Here is a 15,358-nt window from a genome sequence, read left to right as displayed (position 1 = left end):
ACCATCTCCAAGACAATAGATGTACACATAATGATGACAATAGCTAACATTTCTATATCACTTCAAGGTTTATAAAGCGCTTTATATTTATTACATCATTTGAATGACAAGGGGGGCATTCTGGAGACAGTGTCCTTCTGGAGGAAGGCAGATATTTGGAAGTAAGTGGGTAGGGTCTTATGAGCATCCCATGAAACACACCACTAAGCTACCTCTCATTCTGTGTACCTGAAGGGCTAGCCAGGCCTCAGTCTGACATCCCTCCCATTTTCATGGCCCAGTCTTCTCCCTCCCATTTGTCCTCACTCCCTAAGGAACCAGAGGATAGACATCGATAGACAACTTGGGCTAAAGAAGAGGGATTTGTGTTGGCTGCTGGTGGATGAGCACCCATAGATTGGGTGAGGCAGTTTGGTGGCTCCCAAGTTCATCACTTGTAGGGACGTTTTGGGGATTGATCTGCCAGAAGAGCAGATGGAGGCCCTCATGGCAGGACCTCCAGATTGCAATGTCCAGGGACATAGATGACAGAGAAGTTAAACCTCAAAAATCAGTCCCAGCATATCTGGTATGAACTGAGCCTCTGGAAGGTCTGAGGGTCCTCTAGTTTCTTGTGGCCAATGTGATGACCAAAAAAATGGGACTAGAAGGAAGAGCTAAGGAACAACATGGAGAAGGTGCAGGGAAGCTGAGCTCATCTTGATGTGGGAAATGATGTCTTGACCATCAGAATGGCTCCAAAGCACAATGGGCTGCCCAGAGAGGCAGAGGGTCAGTGTTCTGTTAGGGGAGGGCTTTGAGTATGGGCTGGATGGGCCACTAGGTGGCGCCATAGTGCCTAGAGCACCAGGCCTGGAGTGAGGAAGACTCATCTTTGTGTGTTCAAATCTGGCCTCAGACACTTATTACTGTGTGACCCGGGGCAAGTCACTTAACCTTCCAGCCTCAGTTTCCCCATCTGTAAAATGGGTATTAATAATACCACCTACCTAATGAGGTTGTTGTGAGGATCAAATAATTAAAAAATATCAAATCATCATCTGCAAAATGAACTAGAGAAGTAAATGGCACACTACTTCAGTGCCTTTGCTAAGGAAACCCCAAATGGAGTCATGAAGAGTCAGGCATGACTGGAAAATGACTGAAGAACAAAGACTTAGACAAGTCACAACCCCCTCTCTAAGCCTCATCCATAAAATGTGAGAGTTAGGCTAAGGTCCCATGGCTCCTTCCCTCAGGGATCTTCAAGAGACATATCACAGAGCCACAGGCCATAGCTCTAGATCTAGAAAAGAGCTTAGAGACCACGTAGCCCATTTTACAGATGAGTTTATTGAGGCTCCAGATGGAAAGAGAACTCACCCAAGACTGCACAGGTAGTGAGTGGCAGAGTTGAGATTTGAACTTAGACTCAGTGCTCCACAGCTGAAACAAGAGACTGCTTCAAGACAGATGACAATTGAGCAAGGTTTGGCCTCTAAGTGTATAGGACTCTGGGGAGGGAGATGGGCCAGGTGGCTCAGGGAAGGCTTCTTACAGAACAGGAAGTGGAGCTGAGGCTTGAATGCCAGGCAAGACAGGGACTGGAGGTTAAGAGGGGATGTGGGGCAGCTAAGATCTGTCCCCGTAGAAGTCAGGCTCTTGGCTGGGTTTGGTCAGGTTCTTGTGAGACTTAGTAGTGGAGTGAGGGTATAAAATCTGTAAGATGAGGGGGTTCACTGGGTGAAGATCAATAATCCTCTGGGTCACATCACCAGTTAGTATATAAGACAGGATTTGAACTCACATCTTCTTGACTCTGACTCTGGAGATCTATGAACTACACCACCTAGATGCCCTAAAGCTAGTTAATTTCTCTGGGCCTCTGTTTCTTGCAATAGATGATTTCCAAAGATCCTTCTAACTCTAAATCCTATAATCCTGTGACTTCCACAGTCAAATGGCATGTCTTCCTCCCTCCCTCTCACTCCCATCCAGCTCCCATGGACTTCTCTGTGTCCTAGAAGGGTCCCTCTGTTCAAGGTCTCCCTTGGATTAGAGTTCTGGGCCCTAGCCACCAGATCTATGGCCTCTCCCCACTGCCTGCCACATGAAAAACAGAAACTTGGAGGCATAATTTATTTCAGATAAACAACAGGACTTCAGCAATGCCCTCTCACCCAGAACTGCGAAAGACAAGAGCCTGAAGGCCCCGTGCATCCCTGGGACAGCCAGACTTAAGTGGATGTAAGTGGTACCCTGGGCAGAGGCAGGGAGGAGCTCCGGGCTTAGTGGGACACAGAGGAGCCAGCCACTTGCAGGGGAATAGATGGCAGCCAGGGGAGCCCTGGGCCACCCCCCTTCCTTGCGATTCATGCATCAGCCAAATGGCACGTATATTAAAGCGACCGGGACAGGCGCTATTGATGGAACTCTGTTTTCAGGAGTCCCAGGTGTGGCCACCTGGAGGCCCATGCAACAGAGAGGGATGATAAAAGGATATGAGTGTTTGAAAAGACACCGAGGACTAGCCATAAATTCTAATAATCCATATTTCTCACAAGGAATAGCTATTGACTCCAAAACAAAGAAGCCGGCGTCATAATGTAACAAGCGTCAGGTGGGAGTAAGAGCACCAGGAATTCAATTTGCTTTCGCCATAGATCAATGGGCCATGGAAGGGGTGGGCAGTGTTGGAGAGAGAGGTGCATGCTCACTTAATGGCTAAGTCTGGCCACCCCAAATGAACTGGGGAGAGAACATAACCTAGGGAGAGACTGACCCCAGACCTTCTGCCCCGCTGCTTGCTAATGACGAGTGAGGGCTGAGAAGGCTAGCAAGGGCAGAGAGGACCAGGCCATGGACTGGCTAGTTGGCCCCCTAAGCCCCAAAGAGAAGCGGGATGGATTAGGTCATCCAGGAAGACCCAACCTGACCTCCCACTTCATCCTGTCTGGGACACTTTATTCTAGGCAAGTGGGGGTCACACAGACAGGCAGGGGAGACCCCAAAAAGCAGACCTGGTACAACACTGGGGTCATCATAGTTTTTCCTCTTATGAGATTCTCATTTATAGACATATATGAAGCTAGAAGTACCATCTTCAGGTGTTGGCTTGTTCCACAGAATCCCAGAGATTCCAAAGTGGAAATGGTGCTTTAAGGCTCACAAAGGGCTTTATATATGTTCCTTCATTTAATCCTCACGACAACGTAGGTGATGTTATTATCTGCATTTTACAGATGAGGAAACTGAGGCTGAGAGGTGAAGTGACTTGCCCAGAGTCACACAGCTAGCAAGTGTCTGTGAGTCAGGATTTGAACTCAGAGCTTCCTGACATTCCATCTACTGTGCCACCTAGCTGCAGAATCTCTTCTACTCCATCCCCGACAGGTATTTATTCTGGCTCTTCTGAAAGAGTTCCAGTGATGGGGAACTCATTACTTTCATCCATACCACTCTGATATTTAGCACCTGTGTGACCAGGGGCAAGTTATTTAAACTTCTTGGGCCTGTGTTTCCTTAGGAGGACAAAGTTAGACCAACAGCCTGTACTCTGGTTATTAGGAAGATTTTTTCCCTCCTTCCTCCTGATGAATCAAACCTGCTTCTCTGTAATCTTGGTTTCCCGGAATTTAGATTTGGAAGGGACCCCGGAGGTGTCTCAGTGGGAACGTGTTAGATTCAGAGTCAGACGACTTAACCTGGAATTGGCCCTGCCACTCATGACCCGTGTCCTCTCTAGGCTTCAGATGCTTCCCCTGTAAAAGAAGGGGATGACCTCGGAGGCTCCCAAGTCTGGGATTGGCCTTAGATGTTGCACTGTCTCCTCTCACCCCACTGCACCCATTAAGCAGACCCCAAACTCCTAAGAGAGATCAGTGAACCCTAGCCCCATAAGGGTGTCCACAGCACTGACAGGCGTGTGTCTTCTTAAAAAATCGCTTCCCTTTTTTAGTGATCATTTTGGGGGCTGGCAGAACTCCTGTGCCCTCCTGACCAACCCACCAATCTCTGAGTGTGGCTCAGCCACTTGAGAAGACACACGCAGAGCCTGCCAACAAGGTCTCCTGCCTCTAGGCCTGGGGGAACCAAATAAATCAATGAATCAGGGGAAGAAAACACTTTAAAGTTGGACTTGAATCTGGAACCAGGGGCCCCTGGTCTGAGTCCTCACTCTGTAGCCAGCCGCCTGCACGAATCTGGGTGAATCACTCTCCCTTCTCTGGGCTATAATTTCCTCGTCCGACAAATGAAGGGCTTGGAGTGGCCAGTCTTTAAGCTGCCAGTTAGTTCACATATTATGTTCTGAAGTCCCAAGCCTTTCTCACCTCTGTGTTCCAAGTGCTGATGTTTTCTTCCAGCTTGATAATCTCAGTTCTCAGGTCCCTTCTAGCTCTGACATTCCAAGTTCTTCACTCTAAGACCCTTTCTGGCTCTGACAGTCTATGTTCCAAATTCCTTTGTAGCTTTAACATTCTAGGTTTTAGGTTCTAAGTTTCTATTTCTGACTATCTAAATTCACTGCTTGTGTTTCCCTTTAGCTGGTGTGCCTGGGGTTCAGGGAGGACAAGAAACTCTGGGATGAGGGCTCTTGAGACCATTTTGGGGCTTCTCATCTTTGGTGTCTATATGCTACCCAACTTTCACCTGTGGCTCCAAGAAGTTGTAGGATGTGCAGTGACCACATCCTAGTAAACTGTCTCTGCAGAGGGGGCTAAACCAGGTTGAGGATAACTGACAGGCCTCAAAACCATCAATGAGTTAGGGAACCATGTGAAGACTTCCCCTGGTGGAATGGGTGGATGAGAACAATGGCCATGAAGGCAGCTGAAGCAGGCACTGTGGAGCATTTAGAGCTTGGTCAGACATTGAAGATGCTAAGGTCATCCAGTGCATCCCAGACCATCACCATACATCTTGACTTTTGAACTGCCACTGGATTCCCATGACTCTGGAAGAGAGAGTGAGGCCAATGACTTTATGCAGCTCTGCCTCACTTAAGTCCAATTCACTCCCAAGTAAAGACATCACCTTGTGACATCATCCATCTTCTTCAAAGACTTGAGGGATGAACAACGATTTAAGTTCTAAATTTGAAAACACTGTGTGGTGAGTTCCAAGGCCCCTGACATCTCTGACATTCTAAGTTCTCTGTTCCAAGGCCCCTCTCAGCTTTGACATTCTCTGATTCAGCCTCCGCTGGTGACATCTTACCAGCTGTTCCTGAAACTGAAAAATAAAAGTGATTGGGATTTCAGCCCCTCCCCCTGCTTTAAATGATTTGACGTTTTATTTCCCCCATCAAACTCTCTCTTCCCCGCTAATGGCAGAATAATAAAAAAATTATCCAGCCCAACATGTGAGTGAAAGCCTGAAACAAGAGCCCCCAAGGGGAAGGAAGGGGAGGGAGAAAAGGTTATTATGAATGTGTCAGCCTTGTTTATAGCCCTTTATCAGCAAGAAAGAGCCAGGGAGAGGGAGAGCCCTGCCGCTAGCTTGCAGTTAAAAACTGTTTGGCAGCTTCGCTGGGGAATGTAAATAATTTTTATATTCAAGTTGCATTTATATTTTAAAAAATATACACACATCACCCCCGATGCTGAACTGGGAAGAGCCTGCTCGAGTAGGTTTGCCTTTTGGCTGTCCTTAATTGGACCACATATGGTAATTAGGGCTTCCTTAAGCAATATTTACCGATAGAGACTTTCGCAAGGGAGCAAGGAAAGAGAGCCTGGTGTATCTTGGTTTTCACCGAACCATCAGCAGCAGCAGCAGCAGCACCAGCAGCAGCAGAGAGAAACATTCACGGCCCGGGTTGGGCCGCCAGCTCCCTGGCTCACTGTTGGGCTAATCTAATGGAGCAGCATCCAGGAATTGGGTTGTTCGTCATTTTCTCCCCAGCTGAGACTCCTATAGACATGCATGCACACGCACACGGATGCACATATGCTGTTTGCCCAGGCTGTGTGGCTGCTGCCCTGGCCCAGAGGGGGGCTGTGCTTGTGATCTATTTCATTAACTTGGATACTTGGAGGAAGGCAGGTGGGGAGGGCATCATGGGTGGGTGAAAGAGCCTGAGCAGGGGGGACTGGAATGATGTTGGTGTAGGGAGTATGGCAGAGTGAGGAGACAGGCTGATGGGAGGGGAGGATGCTCTAGGTATCTTGGGACAGTCCCTAAGACCATGCATGGTTTTAATATTAATACTCCCACTTTTGGTTGCCACCTCTAGGAAGGCATCCATAGATGGGTCTTAGATCATTGAGGCTTGGACCCAGGGCTGGAAGGGATCTTGGAGGTCCAATCCTTGCTCCCCCCATTCCCCCACAGGAATCTCATTTTTGGTCTCTCTTACAGAGAGAAATCCAAGCTCTCCTTTAAAGCCTCCATGGATGGGGAGCTAATCCCACTGCAGGCCCTCAGAGAGTGGCCCTGGATTTGCCTTCCCTGTACTGTGAACAATGGGCATTTTGTTTTGAAGGTCTGCAAAGTACTTTGCAGGCATTGGAGTCTTGCAAGAATGCCATGAGGCAAATGCTATGGGGATTATTAGCTGGATTTAAAAGATGAAGAAATGGAGCCTTAGAGAGGCCAAGTGATTTCCCCATGGACACAGAGCCTTATTTGGGAGCCTGATCTGGGCCCAGTTCTTTCTAACTCCTAGTCTAGGACTTTAGCCAATATAGTACGTGGGCCAAGGGGAGGGGGCGGGGAAAGAGTGTAATATAAATTTTTCTTCCTCTTAGATTCCATCTTCTGGTGCTCAGTGAAGCCCAATTTTCTCCTGTAGACACCTCATCTTTTGATGCCCTTTCCCAGACTGGTTGCTCCTTCGTCCACACCTGCTGACACACTGGAGGAGATCTTCTACTCCACTTGCAGACCCTCCCCCAATACCATCATTCAACACTTTCCTCCTGTGAAGTCCACTCTGTGCTCTCCTGATCCTTGTTGTCATCTAGGGACTTCCAGGTCATCTGCTTCCCTCAATAAATTCAGAACTTGACTCTCATTTTTCTTCCGTACCCCACCCTTACCCTCCTTGGAACATCCTGATCCCCCACTTTCTCAACCTCTTCAACCTCTAATCTACCTCCTTGCTTTGGGCCCCCAACTCCTCATCCTTTCTTATCACCATCCCCTAGGTTGCAAAGGAGATAGATTGCTTTACTTGGAGTAAAAAAGACCTGAGTTCAAATCCTAGCTCAGATAAGAGGGAAACAGAGAGCTCTCCTCAACTTTTTGAAAGGTTCTCTGAAGAGAACTTAGAATTATTTTGCTTGATTTCTGGAATCCAAATTTAGAATTTTACATTTATTTCTTGATTTCAATTCAATAAACATTTATTGAGAGCCCCTCTGTGCTGAAAACAGGAAGCTGCAGTAAGTAGTCAGCACCCTTTAAACTCCGGTGGCCTGAGGCAAAAGTCTAATCTTTCTGCCCTACTCATTGCTCTAGTTAGATTATGTGGCCTCTGAGGTCCCTTCCACTTCTGAAATTCAGTTATACTTAATATTCCAAGGCAATGTGTTCTAACAGTCATTGACTGGCTCAGACTGGAAGGGCTGTAGGTGTAGAGAAGAGAGAGAGATGGCGGTGGACCCGGGTGAGCTGGGAAAGCTCGGAGATGTCTCCTTCTTCTAGCTAAAAGAACATTGCATTTTGGCAAGCCTGGTAATGGTGCCAGTGAAGGATCATGCCATCTTTGGTTCTTTTAATCCTAGCTCCAGAGTTGGAAGGGGCTCAAAGGCCATCTCGTTTACTCATTTTACAGATGAAAAAACAGAGGTCTGTGTCAGTGCTCAAGTGTCTTGGCTAAGGGCACACAGACAGCAAATGTCAGAAGTGGGATTTGAACCTTGGTCTTCTGACTTTAGAACCAGTGCTCTTGCCATGGTACCGCATGCTTCCCCTCTGATGATGAAGGCCTGAGTCACGAGGGGCTAAACACCAAGGTGAGCATGGTCAGGACATGAGCAGAGCAGGTCAATAGGTTTCATATTTAGTCCAAAGGCTCCATGCGATTTAGGGAATCTATAAAATCAACGTGGCCCCATTTTCTGGACTCTATAATCCTAGTGGCCAAGAGAGGTCTGTGGGACTAGTTGTTCTGAGAGCTACTTAAGACCTTCCGCTGCCATTTTAGGGAGTGAGAGTTCAGAACCCCCTGACCCTCATCTTGCCATTCCTTCTGAACCCTTCCCATGCTTTCCTCACTTCTTCATATTTAATTATTTTTAACAGCATGCTAATATTCAATTACATTCATGTACCTCAATTCATTTAATCACTTCCAGTCTATGGACATCTACTTTGCTCTTTTTCTTTGCTATGACAAAAAGCCCTGCTTCTGAATATTTTTGTTTATAAGGATCTCAGTACATGCCTATCAGGCAAAAAAGTCAAATGTAGCCTCCCACATTAAAGCCCCTAACACATGCAGCTCCCACCTCTTGAAATCTTTCAGTCCCTCCCTCTACCTGGGGAAACTACATTTCCCAGCAGTCACAGCTGCCAATCTGGGGCTACACTTAATATTTCCCCCACAACAATTCGGACATGTAGTTAGCGTGAGTTTTTGCTATTCTTTTCTTTCTTCCTTTCTTCCTCTTTCTCTTTCTTTCTTTCTTCTTTCTTTCTTTCTTTCTTTCTTTCTTTCTTTCTTTCTTTCTTTCTTTTTTCTTCTTTCTTTTTTCTTCTCTCTCTCTCTCTCTCTTTCTTTCTTTCTTTCTTTCTTTCTTTCTTTCTTCTTTCTTTCTCTCTCTTTCTTTCTTTCTCTCTCTCTCTCTCTTTCTTTCTTTCTTTCTCTATCTCTTGCCTCTCTCTTCTTCTTTCTCTTCTTTTTTCTTTTTTTCTCTCTGTCTCCTCTCGCTTTCTTTCTTTATTTCTTTCTTTCTCTTTCTTTTTCTTTTTTTTCTTCTTTCTGTTTCTGTCTTTCTTTCTCTCTTGTCTGTCTCTCTATTTCTTCTTTCTTTCTTCTTCTGCGTTCTGTCTTCCTGCGTCTTCCTTTTTTTTTTTTACAGATGTAAAAACTTAAGTGACCTTCCTGGGGTCACACAGCCAGCAGTATGAGCTGATACTCCAACCCAGCCCTCCTATGTCTCCACTCCACGCTGTCCATCTACATATGGCACCCTTGAGCCTGAACTAGCTCTGGGAAGGAAACTGGCTGATGCTTAGGCACTAATACAACCTGAGAACCTCATCACACAAGCCATTTTCTGGCGTATTAATATTCATTTTCTACTAATGTGGGATGAATATGCTTAAGTGTTCGGCCAGGGCCCATTCGTCATTTTTATGTCACGCTTGCTGAATGCATCCGCGTGATGTATCGTGTATTTTTACATCATGCCAGACAATGGCATGCATTATTTCACCAGGACACCCAGGCCTAGGCGAGCCAGGCATCAGCTGCTGGCAGACATAGAGCATGCTCAGGGAGACAGAAATAAATTAAAATATATTAATCGGGAGTGAATGCCACAGTTTGAATAAATTACAGGCAGCCAGCAAACTTTTCAGTGGCTTGTCATCTATTTATTAGGCTTTCCCCTTATTTTTCTTTATTCCCTCCCTTCCTGGGTGACTGTGGTGGGAATGAGGACCTAAATTTAGTCTCAATTCAGTGAAAAACTTGAGAATTCAACTTCAAAGAAACAACACATGAAAGGAAGGGGGCCAGTGCTTACAGCCAAACCTCAGACTCGGTTCATGCTGTTGGCAACTCCTTTTATAGCTCATGCCTGTCTGCGACTCTGAAGCCAGGAAGCCTTGGGGGGCTCAAGAAAGGAGAGCTAGTGGGGGGAAGCCACCACCCACATGGCTCAACTGGAATCTCACTCTCTGATTTGTACCAGCCCTCCCTCCAACCCTGTGAAAGCTGGGAAGTTGATACCATGTAAACCAGCAACATGGGTCTTTCATTGCTGGTGATTCTGATTCTCTTTCCACCACCCCTGGCTGGGTATTTATTACCAAATGGGGATTTTTCAATGCGTAAGGAGTGAGAGAAGTTATATATGCATTATAACACCAAGGAAATTTAGGAATGGAGTAAGCCAGACTTGGGAGCCAAAGCCTAGAGCCAGTCTAATCTGCTAATGTTAATCTAATTAATGTTAATGAACTTTTATGACTGATGACAGCTTACTGCTTATGCCAGAAAGAAGCCTGAAGAAGTCAGAGATGTAGAAGAGGCAGGCTGTAAGTCACTGTCTCCACGGTATAGCTGTGTCTTCACCCTCATGGTAGGATGACCATAGCCTAGAAACAGAGAGATTAATACTTAGATTCTACCACGTTCTCCTCCTTTTCCTTTGTGCATTATCTTTCCCTATTGATTGCAATTTTCTTGATGGCCAGAATTGTCTTTCTTAGTTGTAATCTAAGTCTTAGGTTCCTGATACACAGTAGGGGCATAATACATGCTGATTGACTGACTATACAAATTAGGCCTAAGGAATCTTTCAAGTTTAGGTGATTTTGATTGGTCCTTTCTGAGCCCCTTTCTTATTATTTACTTTAAAAAAAATTTCCAAAAGTCAATTAATTTTAAACATTCGTTAACAATACTCTCTCCTGCCCTATAGCCTCAAACTACACCCATAGTGCATCAGTCCACCCCCCAGCATTTGTCATTTTCCTTATCTGTCAGGTTAGCCAATCTGACAGGTGTGAGGCAGTACCTCAGTTATTTTCATTTGTTTTTCCCTAATTGTTAGTGATTTTTGTATGACTATTGATAAATTTGATTTTTTCCCCTGAAAACTACCTGTTCATATCCTTTGACTATTTACCAACTGGAGAATATCTCTTATTTTTATAAAATTGACTCAGTTCCCTACACATTTGAGAAATGAGCCCTTTATGAGAAAACCTTGCTGTAAACTTTTTCCCTTGTTTCCCTCTAATTTTGGCTACATCTGCTTTGTTTGCGCAAAACTTTTAAGTTTCCCGTAATCAGAATTATCCATTTTAGTTCCTACGATGCTCTCTACCTCTTGTCCAAAGATCTGACAGGTAAATTTTCCCATGTTCCCCCAATTTGCTTATATTTCCCTTATGTCTAACTTATGTCCCCATTTTGAGCCTGTCTTGCTATATAGCATGAAATGCTGTTCTGTGCCTAGTTTCTGCCAATTGTTTTTCTATTTTCCCCAGCAATTTTTGTCAAATAGTAAGTTTTTACCCCCAAAGCTTAGATCTTTGGGTTTACCAAACCCAATTACCATGTTAATTTACTACTGTGTATTGTGTACCTAATCTATTTTACTGATCCACCATTCTATTTCTTAGCCAGTACCAGATTATTTTGATGATCATTGCTTTGTAATGTAGTTTGACATCTGGCACTGAAATACTGACTCTAGGCAAATCACTTAATTTCTAATTGCCTGACAATGGATCCACTGGATTTACTGGAGAAGGAAATGGCAAAACACTCTAGTGTCCTTGCTACGAAAAACCTGACCGGGGTGACGAAGGATCAGACACAACTAAAACAACTGAATAACAATCAATAACAACAGCAACTGCCAGGCTACCTTCCTTCACATTTTTCCCCACTAATTCCCTTGACATCCTTGACCTTTTGTTCTTCCAGATGAATTTTGTTACTCTTTTTACCTCCATAAAACAATTCTTTGGTAGTTCAATTGGTATGATACTGAATAATTAAATTAATTTAGTAGAATTATCATTTTTATTATATTGGCTTGGCCTACCCATGAACAATGAATATTTCTCCAATAATTTACTCTGTCTTTATTTGTGTGAAGTGTTCTGCAATTGTATTCATATAGTTCTGGGATTTGTCTTGGCAGGAAGACTCCTAAGTATTTTATATTGTTTACAATTATCTGAAATGGAATTTCTCTTTCTATCTCTTCCTGCTGGGCTTTGTTGGTAATATAGAAATACTGATGACTTGTGTGGGTTCATTTTATATCCTGCAACTGTGCTAAAGTTGATAATTGCTTCAAGTAGTGTTTTAGTTGATTCTCTAGGGTTCTCTAAGCATACCATCAAATCATGTGCACAGAGTGATAGTTTTGTTTCCTTGTTACCCATTCTTATTCCTTCAATTTATTTTTCTTGTCTTATTGCTATACCTAGCCTTTCTACTACAATATTGAATACAGTGGTGGTAATGGGCAATGGGTAATGTTTCCTTCCTGATCTTATTGAGAAGGCTTCTAGCTTATCCCCATTACATATAATGCTTACTCTTGGTTTTTAATAGCTATTACTTGAATGGAATTTTGTTTCATCTGAAATGTATCTTACTTTGTATATATTTATTTGCATGTTGTCTGTGTTCAGAACAAGGCAGGTGTAAGTCAAGTTACCAACAAGTCAACAAACATTTATTAAGTACTTAGTATGTGCCTGGCACTATGCTAAGCAACAAGAATGCAAAGAGAAGCAAAAATAATGACTTTCCTTGCCTCCAAGAAGTTTCCATTCTAATGGGGGAAGACAACATGTTAAAAAAAGCTGAAAAATGTAGGGCTTGGGGAGGAAGAAGGTACACATTTGGGGACATGGTTGAGAAAGTCTAGAGAGTCAGGAGTGGAGCCTGGAGACTGGTCTGGGCACTTCCATTAATATCTGGGAGGAAATGACCAATCAGAGGAAGGAGCCACAGGGGCAGAAAGCAAACTTCCAGGGTGAGAAGGCTGCTGTGGAATGATGGAGAAAGTCTAGAAGATCAGGAATGGGTCCCAGAGAGGAATTGTCTTACTGTTCTCTGTAGCACAAGAAGACAGATCAGATTCCATCTGAAGATCTTCATCTAGTTCTGGTACCACATTTTAGAATAGACGTTGAATAGATGTTGAGTTCAGCAGGGGACAGCCAGAATGTTTAGAGTGAAGGCTTGCTGAAGGATCTGTGGTGTTTAGCTCGGAGAAGGGAAGATTGAGGTCAGATGTGAGCATTGTCTTCAAGTATTTTTAAGGTTGCTGGGTAGAAGGAGGACGTTTCTGCTTGGTCCCAGAGGGCAGAACTACATTAAGAAATGGATGTTCCGAAGAGGCAGATTTCTGTTCCACACCAAGTAAAATTTCCTGAGCTACAGTGCTCTCCCAAAGTGAACGTCCTTGGGAACTGGTGGGTTCCTCTTCACCTAAAGTGAACTTTTAAACTACTTTTTCTGTATTGTCTTCTCCTATTAGGTTATGAGCTCCTCCAGGGTAGGGATTCACTTTCTTATTTGTATCTCTAGCACTTATTACAGCACATAGAAGGCTCTCAATAAATGTTTACCGAATTGAAAAGTCTTCAAGGAAAGGCAGGATGACTGTTTGTTGCCTACTGAATATCACAGAGTAAACTCTGGGAAAATCTAGGATCTGTAGTCCCATCTAACCAAGAATCTGAGATTCTGCAATTCACAAAACATCGGTCGCAGACCTAACAAGTCACAGTGTATAAGAATCAGTTTCCTCACCTCTAAAATGCGAATAGTAACATTTGTCCTTCCTTCCTTCCTTATAGATTTGTTGTGATGAAAATGCTTTGTAAGCTTTGAAGTGCCACAAACTATGAGTTATTATTAGTACTATCTTGACATAGCCGTTCTTTTGGTCCAGAGGATGGTCCAGTTCCCTGGAATTCATCTGCTCCCTCTTCCCATCTATAATAATTCCCTTTCTACGTAAGGTTTCTGGAGCAGTGTGGTACAACAGTAGCACATTGATCATTGGCTCTGGAATCAGAACACTTGGGGTTTCTGGAAAGAAATGACTAATCCGAGGGAGGGGCTGCAGGGACAAAGGCCACCTCTGATGTTTACTACTTGTGTGACCTTGGTCCAGTCTCTTTGCTTCCCTGGGCCTCAATTTTCTCATCTATAAAATGAGAGCTGGACTTGATGGTTCTGACGTCCCTTCCAACTCTCTTTGGGTGAGGGAGTATTTTATGGTTGAGGACCAAGGTCACGCAGCTAGTAAATGTTATAATTTAGAATTGTGTTTCCACACGTACTACTTTGTATGTAGTGGCAGACCCATTAAGGAAATATTTAATAATTCAATTCAACAAGCATTTATTAATTACCTACTGTGTGCTGCGCACCACGCTAGGCACAGTTATTCCTTGGGAGCCATAGGAGTAAACTTGATGCAGAGGGTGGCCCGTGCGGTTCCCTTTAATGATCACTTGTTGTCCACTGGATTGGTGGAGAGGTAACTGAACTGCCTGGCTTGGGAGGTGTTGGGAAGTTAAGGAAGGATAGGTCTCTTTGGCTGGGTATTGGAGGTCCTTCATTATCTGGCTGGGACCCATGTCTCCAACCTTCTAGACACCTCCTATTCTCCAACACGGACAGGATCCATGTTGAGCACCACATTCACCTGTCCTTCACTCACACCAGTCCTCCTCCCAACACAAACCTATCTAGCCTTCAAAGCCCAGCTCATACCCTGGCCCCTCCAAGAAGCCTTCACTGCCCCCATCTCCCACACTGATCTCTCTCCCTCTGGATTCTTGTACTCATATTCCTCACTTTGGATCCTAGGGTCCTGAGTATAGAGCTGGAAGGGACCCTTGAGGTCACCCAGTCTAGCCCCATCCTCCCTTATTTTATAAATGAGGAAACAGGCCTGGAGTTGGTAAGTGATTTGCCCACAGCCACTAAGGTGGCAAGAGGCATTGCTAGGACTTCAACTCAGGTCCTCTGGCTCCGAATTCAGCATTCTTTCTACTACATCATACTTCCTTCTCCTATATTTTTTCCTTACTGTTATTTATCTTTCACATGTGTTTGTCCCATCTTGTGTCTCCAATTTGACTGAGGGCAGAAACTCTGCCTTTGTAATCCCAAGATAGGCAACTGGGTGGTGCAGTGGATAGAGTATCTGCCTGGAGTCAGGAAGACCTGGGTTCAAATCTGATCTCAGAAATGTATTACTAGTTGTGATACCCTGGGCAAGTCACTTAACCCTGTATGCCTCAGTTTCCTCATCTGTCAAATGAGGTAGAGAAGGAAATGGCAAACCACTCCAGTATCTCTGCAAAGAGAGTTGGACAAGACTGAAACAACTGAACAACAACAACAAAAATCTCCAGGTACTAGCTGGCACAGGCTCCCTGCATAGTAACCACTCAGTGATGGTGGTGTTCATGGGGCTGGGAGCAGGAGGTGTTGATGGTGTTGGTGCTAGATGATGTTGATAGTGATAGGTGGTGTTCATGGTGATAGTGGTAGGGGATGCTGATGATGGTGGTGGTAGGAGGTGTTGAAGGTGATGATGAAAGGTGGTGATCATGGTGATGGAGGTAGGAGGTGTTGATGGTGATGATGATAGGTGGTGTTCACGGTGATAGTGGTAGGGAATATTGATGGTATTGGTGGTAGGGGATGTTGATGGTG

The sequence above is a fragment of the Trichosurus vulpecula genome, chromosome 8 (genome assembly GCF_011100635.1).
Source record: "Trichosurus vulpecula isolate mTriVul1 chromosome 8, mTriVul1.pri, whole genome shotgun sequence".
Classification (NCBI taxonomy): domain Eukaryota; kingdom Metazoa; phylum Chordata; class Mammalia; order Diprotodontia; family Phalangeridae; genus Trichosurus; species Trichosurus vulpecula.
Note: the sequence above shows the minus strand (reverse complement) of the source record.